The 14,941-nt window shown below is 41.6% G+C and overlaps 1 pseudogene; it reads left to right on the top strand.

Moving 5' to 3' along the window:
* Positions 1-8,163: 8,163 nt before the first annotated feature.
* LOC119509181 lies at positions 8,164-9,134 on the top strand (annotated as a pseudogene).
* Positions 9,135-14,941: the final 5,807 nt, after the last annotated feature.

Here is a 14,941-nt window from a genome sequence, read left to right as displayed (position 1 = left end):
GAAGTGCAGGGCCTAATGGTGAGGCGGGGTGAGGTGCTCCTATGCATCCCCTGCCCTGGGGACAGTGGGGTAATCACGGCATGACTGTATGTGTGCAGAACCCAAAACCCAGGGTCCCCGTGACCCACTTCTCGTAGGTGTGACACCCACCAACGTCAGCAAGTCAAAAGTTATTCAGAATAAACTCCAATCTTCACTTAACAGCTCTTGAAGAACACTAAGGGATCCAATTCATAATCTACCTCAACGCATCCTAAATACGCTTCTCTCACACCCTAAAACCATTTTTGCTTCTCCTTCTCAACTCTCCCCAGACTGCTCTCCCAGCCCCGGCCCACAGGCCCTGGTGGGTTGCGTTCCCTGTGTCTTCCCGCCTGTATTCCAAGCCTCTCTGCCCCTCCTCCTCATCCTGCATCTCCAAACCCCAGGAGACAGGCAGGCCAATATGGAAATCTCTGTATGGGCGAGCAAGAGGGGAGGCTGAGTGGGGAAAAGTCACATTTTTCTTTAACAGGTGGTGGGAATGGAGAGGCGAAGGCGGGCGTTACTCATTAATAAGCTTTGCTTCTTTCGCATATGTGAGCCTACCGTACTGGGGCTCTACCACCTTCAGCAGGCGGGGCCTCCCCCCACACCCCCCGTGGCTGCCCCCGTCCTGTTACCGTAGCTGCTCTCGGACCCTCAAAGCCAAGGCCCTGTTGAGGAGCTTCTCTGGGAGCCGGACGCGGGCGTCCTCCCCGGACCTCCCTCCGCAGACTCGGGGAGGCGGGGGCACGGGAGAGCTCCGAGCTTGCCAGCACGCAGTCTTGCAGAACAGGTGGTTTTGTTTATTTTGCTCCATCAGATTTACAAAATTGTACCCTTTACTAAAACAGCCTCGGGGCTCCAGCACAACAAGTACAGGCACAATGAAATGACATTTAATTAAAATACAGAAATATAAGCAGCAGACATCACGACAGAGCAGCAGCAATTGCCGCAAAATAAACATTCAAGCAGCCACGGTCATTTGGCTTCTCAGCAACTGAGAGAAAAGGAGGAGCGGAGCGTCTCCTGCCCGGCCCTTCGCCCACTCATCTCCGCGAGGTCAGGAAGGCAAGAAAGGAGGCCAGTCTGTAGGGCCTGGGTCTTGGAGGGTCCCAAATGCCCCCCTCTCCCAAAACCACCGAGCCACTGCCCTCCGCTCTTCTGGGGAGTGGCGCTGTAGGACCAAACCCAGCCCTGCCTCTCCTCACTATTGTCTTTTGCTAAATATTTTCAACTTAAATAAGTCAAATACATCTTTTTGTTCAGGGAGTTTGAGTTTCCTGTTAAGGAGTTCTCTACCTACAGAGTCACCTAAATTTTCTCCTAAGATATTTATTGTTTTATTTAAATGTAAAAAGTCCTTAATAGATTTAGAATGTTTCTGTGTGCAGTATAAGATGGGTTTCAACTTTTTCTTCCAGAGATAGTGCGTTGAGCTAGTATCATTTATTAAATAATTCCTTCTTTCCCCCATGGATCTGAACTATCAACTTGGTCATGTATTAAAAGGATCTATTTTTTTCATTCCCTGTTCTGTTCCACTCATCTGTTCATCCATTCCTGCATTAATACTGAATGATTGATTACAATGCTGAGATCTGATAAGATCAGGCCTCCCACACTGTTATGCTTTTTCATATATTTTCTTCTCTTCTGCATATCTATTGCTCCATGTAAATTTTAAGCACGTTTTATCCAATTAAAAAGATAAAAGCTGTCAGAGACCCAATAGATATACAGTACTAAAAGTCAAGAGAGTAGTTCCCCTTGGTGGGGGGTAGAGACTGGGGGGGAACAGGAGTGGGGCCTCTGGAGTGCTAGTTATGTTCTGTTTCTTTGTGGGGATACTAGTTATGTAGACACATTCATGATTTGTGCACTTTTCTGTACATATGTTATTCTTCAGTGCAAAATTTACTAAAATAGAAAAACCTGTTAGGATTATAATTGGAATGGCGTTACCTTTGTGCTTTGGAGGAGAATGAAAATTTTCATTAATTAACTAATTTTCTTAGAGACGTAGGTTTACAGAGAAATCGTGCAGAAAATACAGAGTTCCCATGTATCTACAACTGTTTTTCCCCAAATAAAATACTTGCCTATTATCTTTTCCTAAGCATTTTCAATTTAAATAAGTCAAATATATCTTTTTGTTCAGGGGTTTAGGTTATTTATGTAACATATGAATAACATATGTACAGAAAAGTGCACAAATCACGAATGTGTCCACGAAACTAGTATCCCCACAAAGAAATAGAACATAACTAGCACTCAAGTTTTCCCTCACACCCACAGTTTTCCCTATTAATTAACAGTTTGCATTAGTGTGGTACTTTTGAAACAGTTGATGAAACAGTATTATTATAATTATTCTATTAACTAAAGTCCATAGTTTACATTAAGGTTCACTGTGTTGTACAGTGCTATGGTTTTTTTAAACATTTTATTCTGGTAACATATACAACCTAAAATTTTCCCTTTTAACCCCATTCAAATATATAATTCAGTGGTTTTCATTGCATTTACAATGTTGTGCTGCCATCACCACCACCCATTAGCAAAAGTTTTCCTCTCAGCTGGTAATATGACAGAGATGTCCTTGAGTGCTAGGAGCTAATGAAAACAAACCAAAGGAAAAGCAAACTGGTTCTGTGCTGGCTGGTGTTCTCCTTCAGAATTTGGCCCTCCTATCAAGAGCATCATTCCGAAGTGAATGGGAATGTCTTTTCTGTCTTTTCTGAGCCTGTGTCTTGTCCTGGGCTTGTGCTTGTTCATGGCCTCAGGAATTTCACCACATATAGGAATTCAATGCCCCTTCCCCCCCTCATTAAATAGATATTTCCCCTTCTAGGGTGCTCTATTTTATGACTTAATGCAGGTAATCCTTTGCCCCGGCCACTCTGACTTAATTGATTCTTACACTGCTTCAGCTGTCCACAAGCTGTTTCTTCCTACAGAGCCAGTTCTGGGAGGATGAGTGTGGTGGTTGAAGTTGTATGTACCCCAGAATGATATGTTCTTAAATTTAATCCATTCCCATGGGTGTGGACCTATTGTAAGTAGGATCTTTTGATGAGGCTACTTCAGTTGAGATGTGACCCACATCATCAGGATAGAACTTAATCCCATTACTAGTAGTCCTTTATAAATGGAACAAATTCAGATAGAGGGAGAGAGAAAGCCACAGAAGCAAGAAGCTAAAAGAAACAAAACCCAAGAGAGAAGGGAGAGACAAGCAGATGCCACCATATGCCTTGCCATGTGGCAAAGGAGCCAAAGATTGCAAGCAGGAAGAAAGCATCACCTTGATGATGCTTGATTTGGACATTTTCCCAGACTTTAACCATAAGAAAATAAATTCTCATTGCGTAAGCTGAACCATTTCATGGTATTGCTTTAAGCAGCCCAGGAAACTAAAACAGTGAGCCAGAGTCAATTTTCCTGGTTCAGTCTTTCAGGCTGCCACCAAGTAGACTGGCACCCCAATATGTGCATTGGGTTTAATATGCTCCCTCTGGAACATGGCTGGGGACCCATAACAGGAGTATAGCCTGATTCCACACCATGGATGGGCTGGGGAAGGGACCAGCAAGGGCTCTGTGATCTTCTCCTAACCTTTTTTTAATACTGTTTTGTGATTCAGCACTTGTCCTGTTACTGCAACCCTTAAACTGTTTTCTGGGGCTTTGAGACAGATGGATCTCTGCCACTTTTTACTAGCTGTTCAAAGATTCTGTGGGGCAACAGCAGCCTGGAGCATTTGACACCACCATCTTGATCCAGCAGAAGTCTGAGAATGAATGTTTTATGCTATTAACTCTTTTGATTTAGTTTGTCTGGTGTTGAAATTTGTTCATATGTTGTGTTTTGTTTTTAATAATATTTTATTCACATAGTCCCATATCTTTCTTTTTAATTTATGTGTCAATATTTATAGATTTGGTCACTAAATCAATTGAATATTTTTCTCATTTCTATTTCTAGATGATCATGCTATAGTAGAGAGAAGCGATTGATTTTTTTGTATGCATTTTTATAAATCTGGCCACCTTAGTAAATTACTTATTAATTTGAGTGCTCTGTTTTCAACTAGAGTCTCCTGGGTTTTCTAAGAATGCAATCATATCATTAATGAAAGGGAACGTTGTCAAAAATTTATGCCAGTTATTTAATTTTTGAACCTACTGTATTTCCTAAAAACCTCCAAGGCTGTGTTAAACAGAAATGGTGCTAGGAGGCATACGCCTGGAAAAGAAGAGGTAAAATCGCTCGCAAAAATAAATATTCCAATACTTTAGCTCTACTTTCAAATGTTTGTACTAATCATTTCATTTTCTTACCTTACAACATTTGCGTGACTCTCTAAGAAAATGCTGAATAAAGACAACACTATTGTAAGGTCTTATGTAGTTCTTGATTTTAATTGAATTACTTTTAGTGTTTTCCTAATTGATTAGAATGACATTAAGTACAGGTGTTTTTTTGTTTTTGTTTTTGTTGTTGTCTTTTGGCTACTGGTTTTCGATAAGGAGATTCTATTATATACAACTACTTTCATTCTATTCTTATTTTTCTTAAAGCTCTAATAGTAATGGATGCTGAATTTTATCAAGTGCCTTTTCAGCCACATTTGATAAGTTGATATGGTTTTTCACCATTAATTTATTGATGAAAATATTTATCTTGATAGATTTCTTGATTTTGAGCCATCTTTGTAGTTCTACAAAAAACTCTGCTTAGTGGTAGTGTCTTATTCTTTTGCTTTATTACTAGGTTCTATTTGTTAATACCTTATTTAGAATTTTTGTGTCTTAACCATATGCAAGATCAGTCCATAGTTTCTTTTTTTGTATCATCTTTATCAGGTTTTGGTATTTAAATTATGCTGTCTTAACAAAACTGACAAGTTTCCATTTTTTTTTCTATGCCTTAAAATACGTCAATTACATTAGTATTATCTATTTTTTAAAGATTAGGAAACTTAGCTGTGGAACTACTAGCCTTTGGTTTACAGTACTATATTTTTGTCTGTTTATGTTTATTAACTAAGATTTCATGTTTATTAATTCTTCTTTTGAATACTTTTTCTTCCTCACTCTCCTTTCTCTTTCCAGAGAAGATGTAACAAATGCTTTTACTTTATTGCTCTATTCCCCCCAAGTTTTACTGAGATATAGAACTTTTGGGATGATTATTATGATTTCTTTGGAGCATTTCTTGGCTGTTTCAAGAATTCTTATTTAGAACTTATAATACTTTTCCCAGACTATTTACAGTTATAGGTTTGGATACTATACATATTTATATAAATAGCAGGCATCACAGCTTACCACTAACTCCTATCCTTTTCTTGAGTTCTCTGTTGTGATTCATTTGTTGTTTGGTGAGTCCTTTGTCTAGTATTTTCCCCAGATGGAGTATAGGAGTAATATATTCCCTGAATTCTTATACACCCCAAATATCTTCCTTTCTCAGTGATAGATGAAGGATGTCTTGACTAGGTATAGTTATCTGAGGTTGCAGTCCTTTTTCCTCAAATATCCATAAATGTTATTTCACCAGCTTCTAACATAGCAGAAGTTAAGTGCCAATCTGATACTCCTTTCTTGTTCTTTCTATTTGGGAGCCTGAATCTCTTACTTCTTTATCTTTTGGAATTCAGAAATTTTACTGAGATATGCTTAGGTGTGCGCATTTCCTCACCAGTCTAGCCTAGAACTTGGTGAAATCCTCCAATTTGCAGTGACTCTTGCTTCTTCCTCTTTAGGTAATTTTCTTGCATTATTGTTTAGCTATTGCCTCTTCTCCAGTAACTCCTCCTTCTCCTTCTGGAATTACCGTTTTCCTTGATAGTGACCATCTCTTTGTATTTACTCTGTGGTGTGAGCTGTTTCTTTCACTTTATTCTCCAGGCACCTTGTGGAGTCTCAACACTGACTATCCTACTCTTCAACTCATTTCGTTCTATTTGTTTTCATTTGAAAATCATGCTTTAAAAAAATGCAGGCAATCTTTGCATTTCCTCATCTTCTCTTGTTGTTGTTTTGTATAGGTTGTAGGCTATCTCCTCCAGCAGCTCTAATTTTTATGTCTTTATTTTTTGTTTTGATTACTTTGTTTATCTCCCTCTCTCTAGGTGTCCTTCTCTGGTGCATTATTTTTCTTTGTCTGCTCCTTGGGGCTCAGGTATAGCTGCTAAGGTGTTTATGTGGTATCAGTTATAAGAGCAGTCCTGTGGGCCTGTGGGCTCTGTGCCAGGGGCTGGTAGTGGAGGACATGCTAGGTTGTCAGGCCCCTGTGAAGGCACCATAGCTGGAAGCCTTTACGTTTTCCCGTCTTTTCATGTGCTTCCAACCTCAGGGATGAAATAGGCTCAACCTACACTTTCAGGTCACTCTCAGCTCCATGGGTCCCTGAGATGCAGATATTCCCAGGGATAGGAAGCCCTTGGGGCTAGTTTTCCCAGGATTCTCAGTGCTCAGATCCTCACCTCAAGTCCTTCAGACACGAATGCCCTGGCTCTTATCTGACCCAGAGGGGAAAAAAGCCTTATCACTACCCAGATCCCACTTAACCAGTCCATAACCTGTCTGGAATAGGTAAGATAGATAGGCTAGAATTGTGGGTGGGAAGGAGTCAGGGCATGTTAAGCCACCATCTTTCCATATTTCTGCCCATGTCTACAAGTCAAAGTTCTTCCCATCTTTAAAGGGAGCTCTCAAAAAATACTTCCTTTATGAATCCCTCCCCGATCCTCCTGTCCCAGTGTTTCTCGACCCTGGCTGCTCACTGGAATGCTCTGAGGAGCTTTTAAAAATGCCGATGCCTGGGTCTACCCCGAAAGACACCGATTTAATTGTCCTTGGGTGCAGTCTAGGTGTTGAGATTTTTAGGGCCTCTCAGGTGACACTAATGTGCAGCCAGGGCTGAGAACCACTGGTCTAACATGGTGCAGTCATGCCCTCCATTGCCGCCCAGCATCAGTCTCTCTAGTATTACACCCCCTGGGTACTTATTTTATCCTCCTCCGGTAAACTTCCTGATCTCATAGTCATTTATTCACTCAGCAATTCAGTCATCACTTCATTCATTTATTCATTCAATAAACATTTATTATCTATCATACTCTAGGTGGCAGGCTCTGGGAGATTCAAAGATGAATAGAAATTCTCTGTGTTTATGTGTTCTCAGACTTGTTTGGGTTTGGTAATATTTTTTTGCGTGAAGATTATTTTTTCATCTGTATTTTTTTTCCTAAGATAGACCAGAAGAAATCTGCTATGGACTCCTCAGCTCACCCTGCCCCTAGCCATTTCTGCCCTGAAAAGTGCTTTTGTTAGGAAAGGTGCTACTGCAAAATTCAATTTTTAAAAGTCCAGATGAATAAAGACTGCAGTGTCATTTGTTGACAGAGACAAATAGGAAAAGCCAGAAAGTTGTGTGAAGAGGAAAGTCTTAAAAGTCACAGAGCATGCAGACGTTCCGTTAACCTCTACTGCTCACTAACCGAGAATCCAAAATCCTGAAAGAAATGGAGGACAAAGTTCTCTTTTCTTGCTACAAATTTCTCTCTTTATCCATAACTGTGTATATTCATAAGTCCTATGTAAAAAGTATTTGCTCTGGCCCCACCCCGGGAGCCCCGGAGAAACCGGGTTCCTGGGGGATCGTCCCGGGATTCCTTTTTGTCACAGGCCCAGGGGAGTCCAAGCTAGTGGGGGTCTTTGAGGGTCTAACACAATGGTCCCCAAGGCAAGGTCATATTCGCGTTTGGGCTAAGGGCTCTTTCTCCATAATTCCTAAGATCTCGCTGTGGAATTGAAAACCTCTGTAAACTTGTTTCTGAATCCACCCTGTGCTTACATGGAGGACTAAAAAAATCCCTTTCTAGAGGCTCCCTGAGGATGTCACGCCTCTGGCTTGAGGAGGAGTAGGGGAGAAGTGCTCTGTTCTGAATGACTTTTCTTTCCTCCTAAATCTCTCCAAATCTGTAAAAGGCTGGATCCACCTTCCTGGAGGCGGGTCGACTCTCACGCATCTCGAGGAGGAGGCAGCTTTCTGTTGAGCATCACTTTAAAAGACAACAAAGGACGTGCCACCATTTTCCATTTAGATCGGCAACTTCAAATTCTTACAATGGAAACTTCAGAGAAGACAGAGGTGGTTCTCCTTGCTTGTGGTTCCTTTAATCCTATCACCAACATGCACCTCAGGTTGTTTGAGCTGGCCAAGGACTACATGCATGGAACAGGGGTAATGAAAATGTTCAAGAATTGATTGTGGGGATGAATGCACAACTATATAATGGAAAATATAGAGTGATCAAAGGCATAATTTCCCCTGTTGGTGATGCATATAAGAAGAAAGGACTGATCCCTGCCCATCACCGAGTTATTATGGCAGAGATTGCTACCAAGAATTCAAAATGGGTGGAAGTTGATACCTGGGAAAGTCTTCAGAATGAGTGGATAGAAACTGCTAAAGTGCTCAGACATCATCAAGAGAAACTGGAGGCTAGTAACTGTGACAACCAGCGGGAATCACCTACTCTGGAAAAGCCTGGCCGCAAGGGGAAGTGGACTGAACAAAGACAAGATTTTAGTCAAAATAAATCCTTGCAGTCAAAAGCAAAAGGTGTGCCAGAAGTAAAGTTACCCTGTGGAGCAGATTTATTGGAGTCCTTTGGTGTTCCCAATTTGTGGAAGACTGAGGATATCTCCCAAATTGTGGGAGACTATGGGCTCGTGTGTATTACTCAGGCTGGAAATGATGCTCAGAAATTCATCTATGAATCTGATGTGCTGTGGAAACATTGGAGCAACATTTACCTGGTGAACAAATGGATCACCAACGACATCTCTTCCACGGAAATCAGGTGAGCCCTCAGAAGGGGCCAGAGCATTCGCTACTTGGTACCAGACCTTGTCCAAGAATACATTGAAAAGCATAGTTTGTATAGCTCAGAGAGTGAAAACAGGAATGCTGGGATTGTCCTGGCTCCTTTGCAGAAAAACACTGCGGAAGCTAAGTTATAGGGAATTCTACAGCATGATATTTTGGACCTCCCTTGTGGGAATTCGAAACAACCTGCATGTTAGTAACTGGGGAAAGGAGTTGTGATTCTGATTCATACACAAAAGCTTAAAATTTTGGTAAAAATCAGGAGTAAATGAAAAAAAAAGTATTTGCTCTGAGTCATGGGAATGTCAAACAACCATTTCCAACTATTAAGCTTTTAGGGCAGTCTGTTTGCAGATCATTTGTGCACCCTGGTGAGGAGGAAATGCTGCGGTGGGAAAGCCTGCTGGCCACGAGCTGTGAGGTGTACCTGGCACCTCGGCCACCTCTTTGGCATCTACCTGCAGGTGTCACACCCAACCCTCATATGCAGCTGGAAACCTAGGCGATTTCTTTCCATTCTGAGTGACCATTTATGTAGACCAGATTTTCAAAATCTGCAAGTGGGCTGCCAAAAGAAGGATGTCCATGAAGAGAGTTGACTTGAGACTAAATTATGCAAAGCATTGGCAAGAGCAAGGAAAGTTGGCTTCTGAGTTTGAACCAAAAAAAATGCCATCAAATTAGAATAGTTTTCCCCTCTTAATGCACTGCATTTAGAGTCACATCTCACCTGTCTGAAGATGTTTTGGTTTGCTAAAGTTGCCAGAATGTAATATACCAGAAATGGATTTGCTTTTTCAAAGGGGGTTTATTAGTTCACAAATTTACAGTTCTAATGCCATGAAAATGTCCCAATTAAGGCATCAACAGGACAATACCTTCTCTGAAGAAAGGCCAATGGCATCTGGGGTTCCTCTGTCACATGGGAAGACACATGGCTGGAGTTGTTGGTCCTCTCCCGGGTTTAGCGTCTAATTTCTGTGGCTTTCTCCAAAACCTCTCTGGACTTCTGTCTTAGCTTCTCTTGTGGGTCCTTCTTGCTTTACCTGGGGCACTTTCTTTCTAAGCATCACTGAACTCTCCTCAAAATGTCTCTGCCTTTTATCCTCTCATAGAGGACTCCAGTAAGGAGATTAAGACCCACTTTGAATGGGGGGGGGGGCACACCTCCATGGAAACAACCACAATTTGGATTAAAAGAACAAGGCCTTTTATGGGGTACATAACAGATTCCAACTAGTACAGGAGGCTAGACAAGAACCAAGAAAACAAAACAAAGAGGCCTCTAAGCATGGCTGGAAAGGGTAAAAGTTCTGCTGCATGAGCACTTTATACCTAGGAAGACCAGCTCTCATCCACCATCCATTTTTCTTTTCTTTACACATAGTTTTAACAAATTTGAGTATTTGAGACAGATGGATAGTGTTCCGGTTTGCTAGAGCTGCTATTATGCAAAATACCAGAAATGGATTGGCTTTTATAGGGGATTTATTAGGTTACAAAATACAGTTCTAAGGCCATGTAAGTATCCATAGTAAGGCATCAACAAGAGGATACCTTCACTGAAGAATGGCCGATGGTGTCCGGAACACATTTGTCAGCTGGGAAGGCACGTGGCTGGCATCCGCTTATCCTTTGCTCCCGGGTTGTGTTTCAAAATGGCTTTTTCCAAAATGTTTCTGAGCTGTCTCCCTTAGCTTCTCTCTGTAGCTCCTTGGCATCCTTGCTCATTCTTTCAGGATGTTTCTCTGTAAGCATGGGGGGGGTCCTCTCTTAGCTTCTCTGGGGCAAACTCTGGGCTTCATCTCTTAGCTTAGCACTGCCAAATGTCCTTCTTTCTTCATGTCCAAGCATCTCCAAGTGTCTGCGTCGGTTCTTGAGCTCTCTTAAGTACTCCAGTGAACTAATCAAGACCCACCCTGAGTGGTGGGGTCTATACCTCCATGGAAATAATTTAATCAAAGGTCTCACCCACAGTTGGGTGAGTCACATCTACATGGAAACACTCTATCAAAATTTTCCACCATAATCAAAAGACTAATAAGTCTGCTCCCACAAGACTGCATTAAAGAACACAGCTTTGCTGGGAAATGTAATAGATCCAAACCAGCACAGAGAAAGGACATTGGAAAGGATATAGAGCATGTTACAGACAGGCACACTGACAACCACGAGATGCCAACAGGAAACACAAAAATGGAAATACGCATATGGCCACATTTCTCCATCTTTTCAGCCCATTCCAATTTGATAAATGTGAATATTCACCTCCCACTGGAGATTCTGATGCCTGGCCCCAGGTAGCTATATCCTCCCTCTTTGTCACAAGCTTGGTTGCCTGGGAAGCAGACTCTAAGATGGAGTTCAGTGTACAAGATGTTTATTAAAGAGTGACCCTGGAATCATTGCTGTGGGCAAAAGGGGAAGGAAGCAGGAGCAGGTTGAAGGAAAAGTCAAGCTGCAATGTGGCCCAACAATAGCCTTGGTCATCTCCTCAGAAAGCTCTGGAATTAGAATAGCCCTTCAGAGTTGTTCTCCATTGGTCCAAGATGGCCAGGACTTTGTATTACTGCATCAGTGGCCATTGAACATAGGCTGTGTGGGAAGAGGTGTGGCAGTCCCTGACGGATGGACACATCAAGGCTCTCTGCCACCAGCACTCCCTGCAGCAGAGGCAACGGGTCCTCTACTGAAGGGGAACCTGGGTGGCACATCACAGGTTCCTTGACTCATACCCTGGAGGATCTGGGATATTCTCAACTCCTTTGCCCCTCCTCTGTGGATGATGGCTGAGACACAGGCTGCTAATTATCCATAAAATACCCATTCCAGCAAGGCATCCAGCTAATATCTATTTCCCAGCCTTCCTTTTTCCTTGGTATGACTATGTGTTTTGGCCAATGGAGTATAAGCAGTAATGTTTTGTGGGAATTCTGGGAAAGCTGTTAAAAAATTGCTGACTCAGCAGGAACTGAACCCTTTTATGCTTTACCCCTTCCTCCTTTCTGCTATCTGGAATGTGGACATGATGTATGAGCTCTGGCAGCCATCTTGGACCATGAGGTGCTTTAATATGACTATGTACTTGAATGGTAGACCAGAAAGACAGGAGTAGCCCAGGTGACCCTGGAGCTGCCATACCAGCCCTGAACTGCCATCTCTGGACTTCATTTTATAAAAGAGAAATAAATTTCTTTCCTATTTAAGCACTGTGTTTTGGGCTTTCTGTTATGCAGCCAAATGATTCTAACAGATTCAGGAGCCAAGACGGAATGTTGTTGTTGTTGTTTTAATGGTTGATTAAGATAGTGATTTTGCTTCCTTAATAATTCTGGAATTCATCTTCACTCCATTGTCACTGCTGTCTTAATAAAGTCCTTATCGTTTCTCTCTCCACTTCTCACCCCATCCAATATATTGCCTATACTGCTGCCAGAAGGATCTTCTACATGACAAATGTGACCATGTCTCTCCCATTGTTAAAAACCTTTCAAGAAACTATAAACTATACTTGTTTGTGACTGGACACTTTGTCTCATGAGTAAAATATTAGGTTGTGAATGTAATTAACAGTACTGAATTATATATTTGAACATGGTTAAAAGGGAAATTTTCAGGTTGTATATATGTTGTAGAATAAAAATGAAAAAAATAAAACCCATAGGACCATAAACAGTGAGCCCTAATGTAATCCATGGACTATAGTTAATAGAACAATTATAATAATATTCTTTCAACAGTTATAGCAAACCTACCAAACCAACACAAAGTATTAATAATAGGGTGGTATACCGGAACTCTGTATTTTCTGCATAATTTTTCTGCAAACCAACAACTTCTCTAATAAAAAAACATTAGGCTATTAGGACCTGAGCATGTCCTACTCCATGTTTGTCTTTATTCTGCTGTGCAGTATTCTACTGTGTGTTCATAAGTATCCAAGGAGCCCTGCTAGAAACGGCACTGGCAGTTCCTGCAGGTGAGGAAGGCATTGGCTGGCACAATATCCCATAATAGCCAATAAGAGGACACAGTCTTGGGGTTTGGGTGAGTCCAGACCAGCACCACCGTTTCCCCAGTCACACACTTCTACTCTTCTTTAACAGAATTTCATTACTCTCTGAGCCATTGTATTTTTCCTTCCTGCACCAGCACCCTGAGCACAGCCAGCTCTTTTGCAATGAAGCACAGGTTACGGACAAGTAACCACTGGTCCCCCAGTCACATCCAAAGCTCCACAAGATAAGTTGCTCAATTCAGTTTTCAGAAGCTGCCAGTGGGTTCCCAAGCATTATGCTGTTTTCTTCCCTGTGCAGATCTCACCGACTTCATTTTGTGTGTGTGCATGCATTTTTAAAACCTTTTGATTGAGGCAGCTATAGATTCACATGCAGTTGTAAGAAATAATAATAATACTCTTCATGCGGTTTCCCCCAAAGGTAACATCTTGCCTAATGACAGAACAGTATCACAGGAAATTGACATTGATACAATCCACATCAATTTTTAATTTTTCTTGTTTTCCTTCTTTTTATGTACATTATATATTTAAAAGGTAGTATCTCTTGTACTTTGAACTTGTAGAAGAGGATGCATAGGGCACTTTTTAAAAAACTTCTTTTCTTATGTGTTGTAGTGTGTGTGGGTGCTTCTTGTGATGAAAATAAACTTTTTCTTTATTAAAAAATAAAATCTCTCCAAAGCTCCTTATCCCTCTTAGGACAAAATCTGGAATTCTTTACCTGGTCTTCAAGCCCCTCCAAATTCTGGCCCAACTCCCAGCCCCATCTGTTACCACTCTTGCCTGGTTCCCTCCAACCCAGCCTTACCTAGCTGCTCTACTGGCTGGCAAACGCTCCCCTAAACTGGCCTAGATAATTTCTAGCCATCTTTCAGATGAAGGGAAATCTGTAACTTTTCCTAGAACCCATTAGCTATCCCCTCTCTTGATCAGAGTTAGATGTCTTATTATTGTTACTATTATTTTACCTCCTTAGTGTCTGGCACACAGAAGGTGGCCCAATAAATATTTGCTGAATAAATGAATAAACAAAAGAATAACTTTTACCGGGTTGAAAGCATTGGAATAAAGTGCCTACTTGTCTTTCTCTGTCATCAAACTCTAGCTCTGTTGTTGGGAAGAACCCTAGACAATTGCCCCTGTTCAGGCAGCACCTAGCCAATGCCTTGCATGTATTAGGTGCTCAATATGTGTTGATGGACGACTAGAAAGAGGTGGGCATCAAGACAAGAAGAGCAGCACCAGCAAGGCATGGAGAGAGTGTGTTCCAAGACAGTAAGTGGAAAAGTTGGTGCAGAAAAATCATTTTGCAGGCCATTTAATCCATTTGAGCATAAGTCTGGCATATATCCCTGGGCATCTCAATAACAAGCATTTATTGAGTCCAACCTGCTCCTACTCAGCTAAAGCAAAATGTAAAAGGATATGCAGCTTCTGCAACTCTATACTCTGTGAGCATCATTAATCCCCAGGGGTTCATTTAGCTCCTGTACTCATTGATGGCTACTCACAGAACCTCTTAGAAGCAAAAATCGAAAGAAGTTAGTGTGTTAGCTCTATTCCATTTACCTTTAGAAAGGTAACATTTGCCTAAATTCTCATGTAAATTTAAAGTGGTCTCCTGAATAGCTGTGCCATCCTTAGTGAGTTAAAAGGAAAGTCTTAGTCTCATCAGAATATTTGGTAAAAGACCACAGAAAGGGTAATTTGGAACTTGTGACACTGGGGCCCACAGACCAATTTTGTAGCTGGTGACACACTCCTGTCCCCGAGACATTCCATTCCACGGAATCAGGGCATACTCTCAATGAACTAGAGGCCATGATGTCCCTGGGGCCTGACAACCCCAGCTTTGTATCCTGGTTCTGCCTCTTTCAGAACATGAACTTAGCATCCTCTGTTTCCATATCTGTAAAATAAGGAAATGTGGTGGTCTTACCTCATAGGGCAAGTGTGAGGATTCAGCGTGCCTAATGCAAGGGAACTTACTAG

The sequence above is a fragment of the Choloepus didactylus genome, chromosome 14 (genome assembly GCF_015220235.1).
Source record: "Choloepus didactylus isolate mChoDid1 chromosome 14, mChoDid1.pri, whole genome shotgun sequence".
Taxonomy (NCBI): Eukaryota; Metazoa; Chordata; class Mammalia; order Pilosa; family Megalonychidae; genus Choloepus; species Choloepus didactylus.
This window is presented reverse-complemented; position numbering and strand designations above follow the sequence as displayed.